Genomic DNA, 19,144 nt, shown 5'->3' on the forward strand with positions numbered 1-19,144 from the left:
GTAGGGCCCTGGGGGGAAGAGGGGTCCAAGAAAGCTGGTTAATATTCCAGCATCACTTCCTCCAGGCTCAAGATCAGGGCATCCCTCTGAGGAAGAAGTCCAGCAAAGCGGATTCGGCAGGAGACCTGCATGGATGAGCAAGGAACTCCTGGCCAAACTCCAACAGAAGAAGGAAGCACACAGAATGTGGGAAAGGGCACAGGCCACTTGGGAGGAATACAGGGACGTTGTCAGAGTGTGCAGGGATGCGACAAGGAAGGCTAAGGCCCACTTGGAATTCAGCCTGGCCAGGGATGTCAAGGCCAACAAGAAGGGCTTCTTCAAATACATCCGAGGCAAAAGGAAGACTGGCTAAGGCCCAGTTGGAATTCAGCCTGGCGAGGGATGTCAAGGCCAACAAGAAGGGCTTCTTCAAATACATCCGAGGCAAAAGGAAGACTAGGGAAAACGTGGGCGCGCTGCTGAATGGGGCGGGTGCCCTGGCAACAAAGGATATAGAGAAGGCAGAGTTATTGAATGCTGCCTTTGCTTCAGTCTTCACTGCTAAGGCCAGGCCTCAGGAATTCCAGACCTTGGAGACAAGAGAGGAAGTCTGGGGAAAGGAAGACTCTGCCTCGGTGGAGGAGGATCAGCTTAGAGATCTTTTGTCCAAACTTGACATCCATAAATCCATGGGCCCCGATGGGATGCACCCACGAGTGCTGAGGCAGCTGGCGGCTGTTATCGCTAGGCCACTCTCCATCCTCTTTGAAAGGTCCTGGAGATCAGGAGAGGGGCCTGAGGACTGCAAGAAAGCCAACGTCACCCCAGGCTTCAAAAAGGGCAAGAAGGAGGAGCCAGGAAACTACAGGCCCGGCAGCCTCACCTCCATCCCCGGCAAGGTGATGGAACAGCTCCTCCTGGAGGTCCTCACTAAGCATGTGGAGGACAAGGTGGTGATCAGGAGTAGTGCGCATGGATTCCCCAAAGGGAAATCATGCTTGACCAATCTGATAGCCCTTCTATGACGGGATGACTGGCTGGGGAGAGGAGGGGAGAGCAGTGGACTTCAGCAAGGCTTTTGCCACTGTCTCCCATCCCATCCTCCTAGGTAAGCTCAGGAAGTGTGGGCTAGATGAGTGGACAGCGAGGTGGATGGAGAACTGGCTGGATGGCCGAGCTCCGAGGGTTGTGGTGAATGGCGCAGAGTCAAGTTGGAGGCCTGTAGCTAGTGGTGTCCCCCAGGGCTCAGTCCTGGGCCCAGTCTTGTTCAATATATTCATCAATGACCTGGAGGAAGGGGCAGAGTGCCCCCTCAGCAAGTTTGCTGATGATACTAAACTGGGGGGAGAGGCTAACACCCCAGAAGACTGGGCTGCCATTCCGAGGGACCTGGACAGGCTGGCGAGCTGGGCCGAGGGGGACCTCCTGAAGTTCAACAAAGGCAAGTGCAAGGTCCTGCACCTAGGGAGAAAGAATCCCATGCACCAGGACAGGCTGGGGGTTGACCTGCTGGAAAGTAGCTCTGCCGAGAAGGACCTGGGAGTGCTGGTGGGCAACAAGTTAAACATGAGCCAGCAGTGTGCCCTTGTGGCCAAGAAGGCCAATGGTGTGCTGGGCCGCATTAGGCAGAGTGTTGCCAGCAGGACGAGGGAGGTGATCCTGCCCCTCTCCTCAGCCCTGCCGAGGCCTCCCCTGGAGTACAGTGTCCAGTTCTGGGCTCCCCAGGACAAGAGAGACATGGCACTCCTGGAGAGAGTCCAGCGGAGGGCTACCAAGAGGATTAGAGGGCTGGGGCACCTCTCCTAGGAAGAAAGACTGCAAGAGCTGGGCCTGTTCAGCCTGGAGAAGAGAAGATTGAGAGGCGATCGCATCAACGTGTACACGTATCTGAAGGGGGAGTGTCAAGAGGATGAGGCCAGCCTCTTCTCCGTGGTGCCCAGCAACGGGACAAGAGGCAATGGGCAGAAACTGAACCACAGGAAGTTCCACCTAAACCTGAGAAAAAACTTCTTTGCTGTGAGGGTGACAGAGCACTGGAACAGGTTGCCCAGAGAGGTGGTGGAGTCTCCTTCCCTGGAGAGATTCAAAACCCGCCTGGACGCCACCCTGGGCAATATGCTCTAGGTGACCCTGTTTGAGCAGGCAGGTTGGACTAGATGATCTCCAGAGGTCCCTTCCAACCTCAACCATTCTGTGATGCTGTGATTCCTCGATGACCTGGAGGAAGGCCCGAAGTGCGCCCTCAGCAAGTTTGCTGCTGCTACTAAAGTGGGGGGCAGTGGCTGACTCCTGAGGGGCCTGGAGCAGCTCTCCTCTGCAGAAAGGCTGCGAGAGCTGGGCCTCTTTAGCCGGGAGAAGAGAAGCCGGCGAGGCGATCTCCCCAACGTGTACCAGTCTGTGAAGTGGGGGGCGAGGGGGGGTGCGTGGAGAGCATGGGGCCAGCCTCTTCTCCGTGGTGCCCAGAAGTCAGGGAGATCCTGGCCCGCAGCTGCTTGTGGCTGGGGGCAGCCGGGCGGAGGTGCTGCGCGGCCCTGGCAGGGGCGGCGGGCAGGCGGAGCGGCCGGTGCTGGCGCGCTTCCGCCGGGCGCCGCTGCAGGAGGGAGGCGGCGTTTGCTCTGTGGCCGGCGCAGGAGCCTCTCCCGGCTCGGCTCGGCTCGGCTCGGCTGGACTCGGCTGGACTCGGCTCGGCTGGACTCGGCTGGACTCGGCTGGACTCGGCTGGACTCGGCTCGGCTGGACTCGGCTGGACTCGGCTGGGCTCGGCTGGGCTCGGCTGGACTCGGCTGGACTCGGCTCGGCTGGACTCGGCTCGGCTGGACTCGGCTGGACTCGGCTGGGCTGGACTCGGCTGGACTCGGCTGGGCTGGACTCGGCTGGACTCGGCTCGGTTCGGCTGGACTCGGCTGGACTCGGCTCGGCTGGACTCGGCTGGACTCGGCTAGACTCGACTGGACTCGGCTCGGCTCGGCTGGACTCGGCTGGACTCGGCTCGGCTCGGCTGGACTCGGCTGGACTCGGCTCGGTTCGGCTGGACTCGGCTGGACTCGGCTGAGCTCGGCTGGGGGGCGGGAGGGGCGTGTGCGGGAGGGGCGGTGCGGGGCGTGTCCATGCAGATGAGGCGTCGCGGGGGCCGGCGGGAGCGGTGTTCGCGGGCCGAGGCGGGGCGGGCGGGGGGCGGCGGGAGGTCGGGGCGCGCGTGGGGCGCGGCGGGGCGGCGGGGCGGGGTCGGGGCGTGGGCGGGTGTCGGGGTCGGGGGTGTTGCTGTGGGTGTGCGCGGGGTGTGTGTGTGTGGCGGGGGTTGTTGTGGGGCGGCGTGGGGTGGCGGGGCATACTTACCTGGCAGGGGAGACACCATGATCAGGCAGGTGGTTTTCCCAGGGCGAGGCTCATCCCTTGCACTCCGGGTGTGCTGACCCCTGCGATTTCCCCAAATGCGGGAAACTCGACTGCATAATTTGTGGTAGTGGGGGACTGCGTTCGCGCTCTCCCCTGGCCGGCCCGTGCAAAGACAGACGGACACACGGACGGACGGACGGACGGGGCGGGCGGGCAGGCCGGGGCCGGGGCGGGCGCCCCGCAACGAGCCGCCGCCTCCAGCCGCCGCCGGGGGCAGCGCTCCGCCCAGCGCCGCACGCCCTGCCCTCCGCCTCCTTGGCCCCGACGGCCCCTTCCTGACCCCTCAGCCACCTCCTGCCCACCACCACCCCCGGGCCCTGCCCTGCACAGCTGCTCTCCAACACCTCGCACCCGCACCCGCACCCGCACCCGCAGCCGCAGCCAGACGGGAGGCCGCGCTTGCCTCGGCTCACCTTCCGCAGCCTCCCTCGGCCACCGCTCCAGCCTCTCCAGCACCCTCGGAAGGGCAGCGCAGCCCGCTGGGGCCTCCGCCGCTCCTCCCGCTGTGCCATCGTCAGCAGCCTTGCTGCGCGGCCGCTCCCTCCCTAAAGGACGTACGGCAGGACGTTAGTAGGCTGCGTAGCATCCGAGAGGATGAGCAGGAGATGGACAGGGCGTTCTCGGAGACTGTGCAGCTCCAGGAGTCCCCAGCCCCCACTGCAGCGGAGGTGTCAGAGGGCTCAGCACCGTGTGTAAAGGTGCATCCTAACGCTGTTGAAGAGGGCTGGAAGCTGGTGACCTCTCGTAGAAGGAGAAAGGCTCTTGCTCCTCCTCAAGAGTTGCCTGTGAAGAACAAGTCTAGCGCCCTCCAAGCCGAGGAGGAGCTGGGCATGGCTCCAAGGGAGGCAACTGGCCTGGCAGACCCTGTGCCGTGCAGGAAGCCCCGGAGGAAGCGGCGAGGGATTGTTGTGGGTGACTGCCTGCTGCAGGGGACGGAGGCGCCTCTCTGCCGACCTGACCTCTTGTCCAGAGAGGTTTGCTGCCTGCCAGGGGCTCGAATAAGAGAGGTCGTGGAAAGACTGCCAAGGCTTGTCCACGCATCGGACTACTACCCTCTGCTCATCTTCCATGTGGGTGCTAACGACACGAAAGGCAAACTGGAAACCATCAAACGGGACTTCAGAGCTCTGGGAATGGTGGTCAAGGGTCTGGGAGCCCAGGTCGTTTTCTCCTCAATCTTGCCTGTGAGGGGAAAGGATGGGAGGAGGAGTAGACGAGTTGTCCAAGTTAACAGCTGGCTGCGCCGCTGGTGTTGGCAACAGGGCTTTGGTTTCTATGACCGTGGGACCCTGTTTGAAGATCAACAGCTGATGGGGAGCGATGGGATCCACCTTACCAAGCGGGGCAGGCGCGTCTTTGCCAACAGGTGGGCCAGCCCGGTAAGGAGGGCTTTAAACTAGGCAAGATGGGGGAAGGGGAGTGGTATAGTGGCAGGGGAGTCAGTAAAACACCGCTCAAGTCAGGATGCCTCCAGCGGGTGCATACAGCCAGGGGAGACAGCGTGGAACATGGCTGTGGAGGATCCTCTTGCACCTCTCCTGGCAAGCTTGCATGCTTGACTGGCTCTCTGAAATGCCTATATACCAATGCACGCAGCATGGGGAATAAGCAGGAAGAGTTAGAGATGTGTGTGCGGTCGCAGGGCCATGATCTCATTGCGGTTACAGAGACAGGGTGGGATAGTTCACAGGACTGGGATGCTGTCGTGGATGGCTACGTGCTTTTTAGGAAAGACAGGCCAGGCAGGCGAGGTGGTGGAGTTGCTCTTTATGTGAGGGAGCAACTAGAATGTGTGGAGCTCTGCCTCGGGGTGGATGAAGAGCAAGTGGAGAGCCTATGGGTAAGGATTAAAGGGCAGGCTGACACGGGTGACACTGTTGTGGGGGTTTACTACAGGCCACGTGACCAGGAGGAAGTCATCGATGAGGCCTTCTACCGACAGCTGGAAGTAGCCTCACGATCACAGGCCCTGGTTCTCCTGGGAGACTTCAACCACCCTGACATCTGTTGGCAAGACAGCACAGCTAGGCACAAGCAGTCAAAGAGGTTCCTGCAGAGGATTGATGATAATTTCTTGACTCAGGTGGTGGAGACGCCAACGAGGAGAGGCGCAATGCTCGACCTTGTACTAACAAACAAAGGTCTAGTTGGAGAGGTGAAGGTTGGGGGCAGCCTTGGCTGCAGTGACCATGAGATGGTGGAGTTGAGGCTCCTACGAGGAGGGAGCAGGGCAATGAGTGGGACTGCAACACTGGACTTGAGGAGAGCTAACTTTGGCCTCTTCAGGGACCTACTTAGGGGAATCTCCTGGGGTAGGGCCCTGGGGGGAAGAGGGGTCCAAGAAAGCTGGTTAATATTCCAGCATCACTTCCTCCAGGCTCAAGATCAGGGCATCCCTCTGAGGAAGAAGTCCAGCAAAGCGGATTCGGCAGGAGACCTGCATGGATGAGCAAGGAACTCCTGGCCAAACTCCAACAGAAGAAGGAAGCACACAGAATGTGGGAAAGGGCACAGGCCACTTGGGAGGAATACAGGGACGTTGTCAGAGTGTGCAGGGATGCGACAAGGAAGGCTAAGGCCCACTTGGAATTCAGCCTGGCCAGGGATGTCAAGGCCAACAAGAAGGGCTTCTTCAAATACATCCGAGGCAAAAGGAAGACTGGCTAAGGCCCAGTTGGAATTCAGCCTGGCGAGGGATGTCAAGGCCAACAAGAAGGGCTTCTTCAAATACATCCGAGGCAAAAGGAAGACTAGGGAAAACGTGGGCGCGCTGCTGAATGGGGCGGGTGCCCTGGCAACAAAGGATATAGAGAAGGCAGAGTTATTGAATGCTGCCTTTGCTTCAGTCTTCACTGCTAAGGCCAGGCCTCAGGAATTCCAGACCTTGGAGACAAGAGAGGAAGTCTGGGGAAAGGAAGACTCTGCCTCGGTGGAGGAGGATCAGCTTAGAGATCTTTTGTCCAAACTTGACATCCATAAATCCATGGGCCCCGATGGGATGCACCCACGAGTGCTGAGGCAGCTGGCGGCTGTTATCGCTAGGCCACTCTCCATCCTCTTTGAAAGGTCCTGGAGATCAGGAGAGGGGCCTGAGGACTGCAAGAAAGCCAACGTCACCCCAGGCTTCAAAAAGGGCAAGAAGGAGGAGCCAGGAAACTACAGGCCCGGCAGCCTCACCTCCATCCCCGGCAAGGTGATGGAACAGCTCCTCCTGGAGGTCCTCACTAAGCATGTGGAGGACAAGGTGGTGATCAGGAGTAGTGCGCATGGATTCCCCAAAGGGAAATCATGCTTGACCAATCTGATAGCCCTTCTATGACGGGATGACTGGCTGGGGAGAGGAGGGGAGAGCAGTGGACTTCAGCAAGGCTTTTGCCCCTGTCTCCCATCCCATCCTCCTAGGTAAGCTCAGGAAGTGTGGGCTAGATGAGTGGACAGCGAGGTGGATGGAGAACTGGCTGGATGGCCGAGCTCCGAGGGTTGTGGTGAATGGCGCAGAGTCAAGTTGGAGGCCTGTAGCTAGTGGTGTCCCCCAGGGCTCAGTCCTGGGCCCAGTCTTGTTCAATATATTCATCAATGACCTGGAGGAAGGGGCAGAGTGCCCCCTCAGCAAGTTTGCTGATGATACTAAACTGGGGGGAGAGGCTAACACCCCAGAAGACTGGGCTGCCATTCCGAGGGACCTGGACAGGCTGGCGAGCTGGGCCGAGGGGGACCTCCTGAAGTTCAACAAAGGCAAGTGCAAGGTCCTGCACCTAGGGAGAAAGAATCCCATGCACCAGGACAGGCTGGGGGTTGACCTGCTGGAAAGTAGCTCTGCCGAGAAGGACCTGGGAGTGCTGGTGGGCAACAAGTTAAACATGAGCCAGCAGTGTGCCCTTGTGGCCAAGAAGGCCAATGGTGTGCTGGGCCGCATTAGGCAGAGTGTTGCCAGCAGGACGAGGGAGGTGATCCTGCCCCTCTCCTCAGCCCTGCCGAGGCCTCCCCTGGAGTACAGTGTCCAGTTCTGGGCTCCCCAGGACAAGAGAGACATGGCACTCCTGGAGAGAGTCCAGCGGAGGGCTACCAAGAGGATTAGAGGGCTGGGGCACCTCTCCTAGGAAGAAAGACTGCAAGAGCTGGGCCTGTTCAGCCTGGAGAAGAGAAGATTGAGAGGCGATCGCATCAACGTGTACACGTATCTGAAGGGGGAGTGTCAAGAGGATGAGGCCAGCCTCTTCTCCGTGGTGCCCAGCAACGGGACAAGAGGCAATGGGCAGAAACTGAACCACAGGAAGTTCCACCTAAACCTGAGAAAAAACTTCTTTGCTGTGAGGGTGACAGAGCACTGGAACAGGTTGCCCAGAGAGGTGGTGGAGTCTCCTTCCCTGGAGAGATTCAAAACCCGCCTGGACGCCACCCTGGGCAATATGCTCTAGGTGACCCTGTTTGAGCAGGCAGGTTGGACTAGATGATCTCCAGAGGTCCCTTCCAACCTCAACCATTCTGTGATGCTGTGATTCCTCGATGACCTGGAGGAAGGCCCGAAGTGCGCCCTCAGCAAGTTTGCTGCTGCTACTAAAGTGGGGGGCAGTGGCTGACTCCTGAGGGGCCTGGAGCAGCTCTCCTCTGCAGAAAGGCTGCGAGAGCTGGGCCTCTTTAGCCGGGAGAAGAGAAGCCGGCGAGGCGATCTCCCCAACGTGTACCAGTCTGTGAAGTGGGGGGCGAGGGGGGGTGCGTGGAGAGCATGGGGCCAGCCTCTTCTCCGTGGTGCCCAGAAGTCAGGGAGATCCTGGCCCGCAGCTGCTTGTGGCTGGGGGCAGCCGGGCGGAGGTGCTGCGCGGCCCTGGCAGGGGCGGCGGGCAGGCGGAGCGGCCGGTGCTGGCGCGCTTCCGCCGGGCGCCGCTGCAGGAGGGAGGCGGCGTTTGCTCTGTGGCCGGCGCAGGAGCCTCTCCCGGCTCGGCTCGGCTCGGCTCGGCTGGACTCGGCTGGACTCGGCTGGGCTGGACTCGGCTGGACTCGGCTGGACTCGGCTGGACTCGGCTCGGCTGGACTCGGCTGGACTCGGCTGGGCTCGGCTGGGCTCGGCTGGACTCGGCTGGACTCGGCTCGGCTGGACTCGGCTCGGCTGGACTCGGCTGGACTCGGCTGGGCTGGACTCGGCTGGACTCGGCTGGGCTGGACTCGGCTGGACTCGGCTCGGTTCGGCTGGACTCGGCTGGACTCGGCTCGGCTGGACTCGGCTGGACTCGGCTAGACTCGACTGGACTCGGCTCGGCTCGGCTGGACTCGGCTGGACTCGGCTCGGCTCGGCTGGACTCGGCTGGACTCGGCTCGGTTCGGCTGGACTCGGCTGGACTCGGCTGAGCTCGGCTGGGGGGCGGGAGGGGCGTGTGCGGGAGGGGCGGTGCGGGGCGTGTCCATGCAGATGAGGCGTCGCGGGGGCCGGCGGGAGCGGTGTTCGCGGGCCGAGGCGGGGCGGGCGGGGGGCGGCGGGAGGTCGGGGCGCGCGTGGGGCGCGGCGGGGCGGCGGGGCGGGGTCGGGGCGTGGGCGGGTGTCGGGGTCGGGGGTGTTGCTGTGGGTGTGCGCGGGGTGTGTGTGTGTGGCGGGGGTTGTTGTGGGGCGGCGTGGGGTGGCGGGGCATACTTACCTGGCAGGGGAGACACCATGATCAGGCAGGTGGTTTTCCCAGGGCGAGGCTCATCCCTTGCACTCCGGGTGTGCTGACCCCTGCGATTTCCCCAAATGCGGGAAACTCGACTGCATAATTTGTGGTAGTGGGGGACTGCGTTCGCGCTCTCCCCTGGCCGGCCCGTGCAAAGACAGACGGACACACGGACGGACGGACGGACGGGGCGGGCGGGCAGGCCGGGGCCGGGGCGGGCGCCCCGCAACGAGCCGCCGCCTCCAGCCGCCGCCGGGGGCAGCGCTCCGCCCAGCGCCGCACGCCCTGCCCTCCGCCTCCTTGGCCCCGACGGCCCCTTCCTGACCCCTCAGCCACCTCCTGCCCACCACCACCCCCGGGCCCTGCCCTGCACAGCTGCTCTCCAACACCTCGCACCCGCACCCGCACCCGCACCCGCAGCCGCAGCCAGACGGGAGGCCGCGCTTGCCTCGGCTCACCTTCCGCAGCCTCCCTCGGCCACCGCTCCAGCCTCTCCAGCACCCTCGGAAGGGCAGCGCAGCCCGCTGGGGCCTCCGCCGCTCCTCCCGCTGTGCCATCGTCAGCAGCCTTGCTGCGCGGCCGCTCCCTCCCTAAAGGACGTACGGCAGGACGTTAGTAGGCTGCGTAGCATCCGAGAGGATGAGCAGGAGATGGACAGGGCGTTCTCGGAGACTGTGCAGCTCCAGGAGTCCCCAGCCCCCACTGCAGCGGAGGTGTCAGAGGGCTCAGCACCGTGTGTAAAGGTGCATCCTAACGCTGTTGAAGAGGGCTGGAAGCTGGTGACCTCTCGTAGAAGGAGAAAGGCTCTTGCTCCTCCTCAAGAGTTGCCTGTGAAGAACAAGTCTAGCGCCCTCCAAGCCGAGGAGGAGCTGGGCATGGCTCCAAGGGAGGCAACTGGCCTGGCAGACCCTGTGCCGTGCAGGAAGCCCCGGAGGAAGCGGCGAGGGATTGTTGTGGGTGACTGCCTGCTGCAGGGGACGGAGGCGCCTCTCTGCCGACCTGACCTCTTGTCCAGAGAGGTTTGCTGCCTGCCAGGGGCTCGAATAAGAGAGGTCGTGGAAAGACTGCCAAGGCTTGTCCACGCATCGGACTACTACCCTCTGCTCATCTTCCATGTGGGTGCTAACGACACGAAAGGCAAACTGGAAACCATCAAACGGGACTTCAGAGCTCTGGGAATGGTGGTCAAGGGTCTGGGAGCCCAGGTCGTTTTCTCCTCAATCTTGCCTGTGAGGGGAAAGGATGGGAGGAGGAGTAGACGAGTTGTCCAAGTTAACAGCTGGCTGCGCCGCTGGTGTTGGCAACAGGGCTTTGGTTTCTATGACCGTGGGACCCTGTTTGAAGATCAACAGCTGATGGGGAGCGATGGGATCCACCTTACCAAGCGAGGCAGGCGCGTCTTTGCCAACAGGTGGGCCAGCCCGGTAAGGAGGGCTTTAAACTAGGCAAGATGGGGGAAGGGGAGTGGTATAGTGGCAGGGGAGTCAGTAAAACACCGCTCAAGTCAGGATGCCTCCAGCGGGTGCATACAGCCAGGGGAGACAGCGTGGAACATGGCTGTGGAGGATCCTCTTGCACCTCTCCTGGCAAGCTTGCATGCTTGACTGGCTCTCTGAAATGCCTATATACCAATGCACGCAGCATGGGGAATAAGCAGGAAGAGTTAGAGATGTGTGTGCGGTCGCAGGGCCATGATCTCATTGCGGTTACAGAGACAGGGTGGGATAGTTCACAGGACTGGGATGCTGTCGTGGATGGCTACGTGCTTTTTAGGAAAGACAGGCCAGGCAGGCGAGGTGGTGGAGTTGCTCTTTATGTGAGGGAGCAACTAGAATGTGTGGAGCTCTGCCTCGGGGTGGATGAAGAGCAAGTGGAGAGCCTATGGGTAAGGATTAAAGGGCAGGCTGACACGGGTGACACTGTTGTGGGGGTTTACTACAGGCCACGTGACCAGGAGGAAGTCATCGATGAGGCCTTCTACCGACAGCTGGAAGTAGCCTCACGATCACAGGCCCTGGTTCTCCTGGGAGACTTCAACCACCCTGACATCTGTTGGCAAGACAGCACAGCTAGGCACAAGCAGTCAAAGAGGTTCCTGCAGAGGATTGATGATAATTTCTTGACTCAGGTGGTGGAGACGCCAACGAGGAGAGGCGCAATGCTCGACCTTGTACTAACAAACAAAGGTCTAGTTGGAGAGGTGAAGGTTGGGGGCAGCCTTGGCTGCAGTGACCATGAGATGGTGGAGTTGAGGCTCCTACGAGGAGGGAGCAGGGCAATGAGTGGGACTGCAACACTGGACTTGAGGAGAGCTAACTTTGGCCTCTTCAGGGACCTACTTAGGGGAATCTCCTGGGGTAGGGCCCTGGGGGGAAGAGGGGTCCAAGAAAGCTGGTTAATATTCCAGCATCACTTCCTCCAGGCTCAAGATCAGGGCATCCCTCTGAGGAAGAAGTCCAGCAAAGCGGATTCGGCAGGAGACCTGCATGGATGAGCAAGGAACTCCTGGCCAAACTCCAACAGAAGAAGGAAGCACACAGAATGTGGGAAAGGGCACAGGCCACTTGGGAGGAATACAGGGACGTTGTCAGAGTGTGCAGGGATGCGACAAGGAAGGCTAAGGCCCACTTGGAATTCAGCCTGGCCAGGGATGTCAAGGCCAACAAGAAGGGCTTCTTCAAATACATCCGAGGCAAAAGGAAGACTGGCTAAGGCCCAGTTGGAATTCAGCCTGGCGAGGGATGTCAAGGCCAACAAGAAGGGCTTCTTCAAATACATCCGAGGCAAAAGGAAGACTAGGGAAAACGTGGGCGCGCTGCTGAATGGGGCGGGTGCCCTGGCAACAAAGGATATAGAGAAGGCAGAGTTATTGAATGCTGCCTTTGCTTCAGTCTTCACTGCTAAGGCCAGGCCTCAGGAATTCCAGACCTTGGAGACAAGAGAGGAAGTCTGGGGAAAGGAAGACTCTGCCTCGGTGGAGGAGGATCAGCTTAGAGATCTTTTGTCCAAACTTGACATCCATAAATCCATGGGCCCCGATGGGATGCACCCACGAGTGCTGAGGCAGCTGGCGGCTGTTATCGCTAGGCCACTCTCCATCCTCTTTGAAAGGTCCTGGAGATCAGGAGAGGGGCCTGAGGACTGCAAGAAAGCCAACGTCACCCCAGGCTTCAAAAAGGGCAAGAAGGAGGAGCCAGGAAACTACAGGCCCGGCAGCCTCACCTCCATCCCCGGCAAGGTGATGGAACAGCTCCTCCTGGAGGTCCTCACTAAGCATGTGGAGGACAAGGTGGTGATCAGGAGTAGTGCGCATGGATTCCCCAAAGGGAAATCATGCTTGACCAATCTGATAGCCCTTCTATGACGGGATGACTGGCTGGGGAGAGGAGGGGAGAGCAGTGGACTTCAGCAAGGCTTTTGCCCCTGTCTCCCATCCCATCCTCCTAGGTAAGCTCAGGAAGTGTGGGCTAGATGAGTGGACAGCGAGGTGGATGGAGAACTGGCTGGATGGCCGAGCTCCGAGGGTTGTGGTGAATGGCGCAGAGTCAAGTTGGAGGCCTGTAGCTAGTGGTGTCCCCCAGGGCTCAGTCCTGGGCCCAGTCTTGTTCAATATATTCATCAATGACCTGGAGGAAGGGGCAGAGTGCCCCCTCAGCAAGTTTGCTGATGATACTAAACTGGGGGGAGAGGCTAACACCCCAGAAGACTGGGCTGCCATTCCGAGGGACCTGGACAGGCTGGCGAGCTGGGCCGAGGGGGACCTCCTGAAGTTCAACAAAGGCAAGTGCAAGGTCCTGCACCTAGGGAGAAAGAATCCCATGCACCAGGACAGGCTGGGGGTTGACCTGCTGGAAAGTAGCTCTGCCGAGAAGGACCTGGGAGTGCTGGTGGGCAACAAGTTAAACATGAGCCAGCAGTGTGCCCTTGTGGCCAAGAAGGCCAATGGTGTGCTGGGCCGCATTAGGCAGAGTGTTGCCAGCAGGACGAGGGAGGTGATCCTGCCCCTCTCCTCAGCCCTGCCGAGGCCTCCCCTGGAGTACAGTGTCCAGTTCTGGGCTCCCCAGGACAAGAGAGACATGGCACTCCTGGAGAGAGTCCAGCGGAGGGCTACCAAGAGGATTAGAGGGCTGGGGCACCTCTCCTAGGAAGAAAGACTGCAAGAGCTGGGCCTGTTCAGCCTGGAGAAGAGAAGATTGAGAGGCGATCGCATCAACGTGTACACGTATCTGAAGGGGGAGTGTCAAGAGGATGAGGCCAGCCTCTTCTCCGTGGTGCCCAGCAACGGGACAAGAGGCAATGGGCAGAAACTGAACCACAGGAAGTTCCACCTAAACCTGAGAAAAAACTTCTTTGCTGTGAGGGTGACAGAGCACTGGAACAGGTTGCCCAGAGAGGTGGTGGAGTCTCCTTCCCTGGAGAGATTCAAAACCCGCCTGGACGCCACCCTGGGCAATATGCTCTAGGTGACCCTGTTTGAGCAGGCAGGTTGGACTAGATGATCTCCAGAGGTCCCTTCCAACCTCAACCATTCTGTGATGCTGTGATTCCTCGATGACCTGGAGGAAGGCCCGAAGTGCGCCCTCAGCAAGTTTGCTGCTGCTACTAAAGTGGGGGGCAGTGGCTGACTCCTGAGGGGCCTGGAGCAGCTCTCCTCTGCAGAAAGGCTGCGAGAGCTGGGCCTCTTTAGCCGGGAGAAGAGAAGCCGGCGAGGCGATCTCCCCAACGTGTACCAGTCTGTGAAGTGGGGGGCGAGGGGGGGTGCGTGGAGAGCATGGGGCCAGCCTCTTCTCCGTGGTGCCCAGAAGTCAGGGAGATCCTGGCCCGCAGCTGCTTGTGGCTGGGGGCAGCCGGGCGGAGGTGCTGCGCGGCCCTGGCAGGGGCGGCGGGCAGGCGGAGCGGCCGGTGCTGGCGCGCTTCCGCCGGGCGCCGCTGCAGGAGGGAGGCGGCGTTTGCTCTGTGGCCGGCGCAGGAGCCTCTCCCGGCTCGGCTCGGCTCGGCTCGGCTGGACTCGGCTGGACTCGGCTGGGCTGGACTCGGCTGGACTCGGCTGGACTCGGCTGGACTCGGCTCGGCTGGACTCGGCTGGACTCGGCTGGGCTCGGCTGGGCTCGGCTGGACTCGGCTGGACTCGGCTCGGCTGGACTCGGCTCGGCTGGACTCGGCTGGACTCGGCTGGGCTGGACTCGGCTGGACTCGGCTGGGCTGGACTCGGCTGGACTCGGCTCGGTTCGGCTGGACTCGGCTGGACTCGGCTCGGCTGGACTCGGCTGGACTCGGCTAGACTCGACTGGACTCGGCTCGGCTCGGCTGGACTCGGCTGGACTCGGCTCGGCTCGGCTGGACTCGGCTGGACTCGGCTCGGTTCGGCTGGACTCGGCTGGACTCGGCTGGACTCGGCTGAGCTCGGCTGGGGGGCGGGAGGGGCGTGTGCGGGAGGGGCGGTGCGGGGCGTGTCCATGCAGATGAGGCGTCGCGGGGGCCGGCGGGAGCGGTGTTCGCGGGCCGAGGCGGGGCGGGCGGGGGGCGGCGGGAGGTCGGGGCGCGCGTGGGGCGCGGCGGGGCGGCGGGGCGGGGTCGGGGCGTGGGCGGGTGTCGGGGTCGGGGGTGTTGCTGTGGGTGTGCGCGGGGTGTGTGTGTGTGGCGGGGGTTGTTGTGGGGCGGCGTGGGGTGGCGGGGCATACTTACCTGGCAGGGGAGACACCATGATCAGGCAGGTGGTTTTCCCAGGGCGAGGCTCATCCCTTGCACTCCGGGTGTGCTGACCCCTGCGATTTCCCCAAATGCGGGAAACTCGACTGCATAATTTGTGGTAGTGGGGGACTGCGTTCGCGCTCTCCCCTGGCCGGCCCGTGCAAAGACAGACGGACACACGGACGGACGGACGGGGCGGGCGGGCAGGCCGGGGCCGGGGCGGGCGCCCCGCAACGAGCCGCCGCCTCCAGCCGCCGCCGGGGGCAGCGCTCCGCCCAGCGCCGCACGCCCTGCCCTCCGCCTCCTTGGCCCCGACGGCCCCTTCCTGACCCCTCAGCCACCTCCTGCCCACCACCACCCCCGGGCCCTGCCCTGCACAGCTGCTCTCCAACACCTCGCACCCGCACCCGCACCCGCACCCGCAGCCGCAGCCAGACGGGAGGCCGCGCTTGCCTCGGCTCACCTTCCGCAGCCTCCCTCGGCCACCGCTCCAGCCTCTCCAGCACCCTCGGAAGGGCAGCGCAGCCCGCTGGGGCCTCCGCCGCTCCTCCCGCTGTGCCATCGTCAGCAGCCTTGCTGCGCGGCCGCTCCCTCCCTAAAGGACGTACGGCAGGACGTTAGTAGGCTGCGTAGCATCCGAGAGGATGAGCAGGAGATGGACAGGGCGTTCTCGGAGACTGTGCAGCTCCAGGAGTCCCCAGCCCCCACTGCAGCGGAGGTGTCAGAGGGCTCAGCACCGTGTGTAAAGGTGCATCCTAACGCTGTTGAAGAGGGCTGGAAGCTGGTGACCTCTCGTAGAAGGAGAAAGGCTCTTGCTCCTCCTCAAGAGTTGCCTGTGAAGAACAAGTCTAGCGCCCTCCAAGCCGAGGAGGAGCTGGGCATGGCTCCAAGGGAGGCAACTGGCCTGGCAGACCCTGTGCCGTGCAGGAAGCCCCGGAGGAAGCGGCGAGGGATTGTTGTGGGTGACTGCCTGCTGCAGGGGACGGAGGCGCCTCTCTGCCGACCTGACCTCTTGTCCAGAGAGGTTTGCTGCCTGCCAGGGGCTCGAATAAGAGAGGTCGTGGAAAGACTGCCAAGGCTTGTCCACGCATCGGACTACTACCCTCTGCTCATCTTCCATGTGGGTGCTAACGACACGAAAGGCAAACTGGAAACCATCAAACGGGACTTCAGAGCTCTGGGAATGGTGGTCAAGGGTCTGGGAGCCCAGGTCGTTTTCTCCTCAATCTTGCCTGTGAGGGGAAAGGATGGGAGGAGGAGTAGACGAGTTGTCCAAGTTAACAGCTGGCTGCGCCGCTGGTGTTGGCAACAGGGCTTTGGTTTCTATGACCGTGGGACCCTGTTTGAAGATCAACAGCTGATGGGGAGCGATGGGATCCACCTTACCAAGCGAGGCAGGCGCGTCTTTGCCAACAGGTGGGCCAGCCCGGTAAGGAGGGCTTTAAACTAGGCAAGATGGGGGAAGGGGAGTGGTATAGTGGCAGGGGAGTCAGTAAAACACCGCTCAAGTCAGGATGCCTCCAGCGGGTGCATACAGCCAGGGGAGACAGCGTGGAACATGGCTGTGGAGGATCCTCTTGCACCTCTCCTGGCAAGCTTGCATGCTTGACTGGCTCTCTGAAATGCCTATATACCAATGCACGCAGCATGGGGAATAAGCAGGAAGAGTTAGAGATGTGTGTGCGGTCGCAGGGCCATGATCTCATTGCGGTTACAGAGACAGGGTGGGATAGTTCACAGGACTGGGATGCTGTCGTGGATGGCTACGTGCTTTTTAGGAAAGACAGGCCAGGCAGGCGAGGTGGTGGAGTTGCTCTTTATGTGAGGGAGCAACTAGAATGTGTGGAGCTCTGCCTCGGGGTGGATGAAGAGCAAGTGGAGAGCCTATGGGTAAGGATTAAAGGGCAGGCTGACACGGGTGACACTGTTGTGGGGGTTTACTACAGGCCACGTGACCAGGAGGAAGTCATCGATGAGGCCTTCTACCGACAGCTGGAAGTAGCCTCACGATCACAGGCCCTGGTTCTCCTGGGAGACTTCAACCACCCTGACATCTGTTGGCAAGACAGCACAGCTAGGCACAAGCAGTCAAAGAGGTTCCTGCAGAGGATTGATGATAATTTCTTGACTCAGGTGGTGGAGACGCCAACGAGGAGAGGCGCAATGCTCGACCTTGTACTAACAAACAAAGGTCTAGTTGGAGAGGTGAAGGTTGGGGGCAGCCTTGGCTGCAGTGACCATGAGATGGTGGAGTTGAGGCTCCTACGAGGAGGGAGCAGGGCAATGAGTGGGACTGCAACACTGGACTTGAGGAGAGCTAACTTTGGCCTCTTCAGGGACCTACTTAGGGGAATCTCCTGGGGTAGGGCCCTGGGGGGAAGAGGGGTCCAAGAAAGCTGGTTAATATTCCAGCATCACTTCCTCCAGGCTCAAGATCAGGGCATCCCTCTGAGGAAGAAGTCCAGCAAAGCGGATTCGGCAGGAGACCTGCATGGATGAGCAAGGAACTCCTGGCCAAACTCCAACAGAAGAAGGAAGCACACAGAATGTGGGAAAGGGCACAGGCCACTTGGGAGGAATACAGGGACGTTGTCAGAGTGTGCAGGGATGCGACAAGGAAGGCTAAGGCCCACTTGGAATTCAGCCTGGCCAGGGATGTCAAGGCCAACAAGAAGGGCTTCTTCAAATACATCCGAGGCAAAAGGAAGACTGGCTAAGGCCCAGTTGGAATTCAGCCTGGCGAGGGATGTCAAGGCCAACAAGAAGGGCTTCTTCAAATACATCCGAGGCAAAAGGAAGACTAGGGAAAACGTGGGCGCGCTGCTGAATGGGGCGGGTGCCCTGGCAACAAAGGATATAGAGAAGGCAGAGTTATTGAATGCTGCCTTTGCTTCAGTCTTCACTGCTAAGGCCAGGCCTCAGGAATTCCAGACCTTGGAGACAAGAGAGGAAGTCTGGGGAAAGGAAGACTCTGCCTCGGTGGAGGAGGATCAGCTTAGAGATCTTTTGTCCAAACTTGACATCCATAAATCCATGGGCCCCGATGGGATGCACCCACGAGTGCTGAGGCAGCTGGCGGCTGTTATCGCTAGGCCACTCTCCATCCTCTTTGAAAGGTCCTGGAGATCAGGAGAGGGGCCTGAGGACTGCAAGAAAGCCAACGTCACCCCAGGCTTCAAAAAGGGCAAGAAGGAGGAGCCAGGAAACTACAGGCCCGGCAGCCTCACCTCCATCCCCGGCAAGGTGATGGAACAGCTCCTCCTGGAGGTCCTCACTAAGCATGTGGAGGACAAGGTGGTGATCAGGAGTAGTGCGCATGGATTCCCCAAAGGGAAATCATGCTTGACCAATCTGATAGCCCTTCTATGACGGGATGACTGGCTGGGGAGAGGAGGGGAGAGCAGTGGACTTCAGCAAGGCTTTTGCCACTGTCTCCCATCCCATCCTCCTAGGTAAGCTCAGGAAGTGTGGGCTAGATGAGTGGACAGCGAGGTGGATGGAGAACTGGCTGGATGGCCGAGCTCCGAGGGTTGTGGTGAATGGCGCAGAGTCAAGTTGGAGGCCTGTAGCTAGTGGTGTCCCCCAGGGCTCAGTCCTGGGCCCAGTCTTGTTCAATATATTCATCAATGACCTGGAGGAAGGGGCAGAGTGCCCCCTCAGCAAGTTTGCTGATGATACTAAACTGGGGGGAGAGGCTAACACCCCAGAAGACTGGGCTGCCATTCCGAGGGACCTGGACAGGCTGGCGAGCTGGGCCGAGGGGGACCTCCTGAAGTTCAACAAAGGCAAGTGCAAGGTCCTGCACCTAGGGAGAAAGAATCCCATGCACCAGGACAGGCTGGGGGTTGACCTGCTGGAAAGTAGCTCTGCCGAGAAGGACCTGGGAGTGCTGGTGGGCAACAAGTTAAACATGAGCCAGCAGTGTGCCCTTGTGGCCAAGAAGGCCAATGGTGTGCTGGGCCGCATTAGGCAGAGTGTTGCCAGCAGGACGAGGGAGGTGATCCTGCCCCTCTCCTCAGCCCTGCCGAGGCCTCCCCTGGAGTACAGTGTCCAGTTCTGGGCTCCCCAGGACAAGAGAGACATGGCACTCCTGGAGAGAGTCCAGCGGAGGGCTACCAAGAGGATTAGAGGGCTGGGGCACCTCTCCTAGGAAGAAAGACTGCAAGAGCTGGGCCTGTTCAGCCTGGAGAAGAGAAGATTGAGAGGCGATCGCATCAACGTGTACACGTATCTGAAGGGGGAGTGTCAAGAGGATGAGGCCAGCCTCTTCTCCGTGGTGCCAGCAACGGGACAAGAGGCAATGGGCAGAAACTGAACCACAGGAAGTTCCACCTAAACCTGAGAAAAAACTTCTTTGCTGTGAGGGTGACAGAGCACTGGAACAGGTTGCCCAGAGAGGTGGTGGAGTCTCCTTCCCTGGAGAGATTCAA

At 60.8% G+C, this 19,144-nt stretch overlaps 3 non-coding genes across 3 annotated transcripts; all 3 read left to right on the forward strand.

Moving 5' to 3' along the window:
- The first annotated feature begins 3,310 nt into the window (after positions 1–3,310).
- LOC138066931 (U1 spliceosomal RNA) lies at positions 3,311–3,474 on the forward strand. The gene has a single exon (XR_011140641.1). It is a non-coding gene; the product is annotated as a U1 spliceosomal RNA (small nuclear RNA).
- Positions 3,475–9,000: 5,526 nt separating this feature from the next.
- On the forward strand, positions 9,001–9,164 carry LOC138066932 (U1 spliceosomal RNA). Its single transcript, XR_011140642.1, has one exon. It is a non-coding gene; the product is annotated as a U1 spliceosomal RNA (small nuclear RNA).
- Positions 9,165–14,700: 5,536 nt separating this feature from the next.
- On the forward strand, positions 14,701–14,864 carry LOC138066933 (U1 spliceosomal RNA). The gene has a single exon (XR_011140643.1). It is a non-coding gene; the product is annotated as a U1 spliceosomal RNA (small nuclear RNA).
- The last annotated feature ends 4,280 nt before the right edge of the window (positions 14,865–19,144 follow it).

The sequence above is a fragment of the Struthio camelus genome, chromosome 3 (genome assembly GCF_040807025.1).
Source record: "Struthio camelus isolate bStrCam1 chromosome 3, bStrCam1.hap1, whole genome shotgun sequence".
Lineage (NCBI taxonomy): Eukaryota > Metazoa > Chordata > Aves > Struthioniformes > Struthionidae > Struthio > Struthio camelus.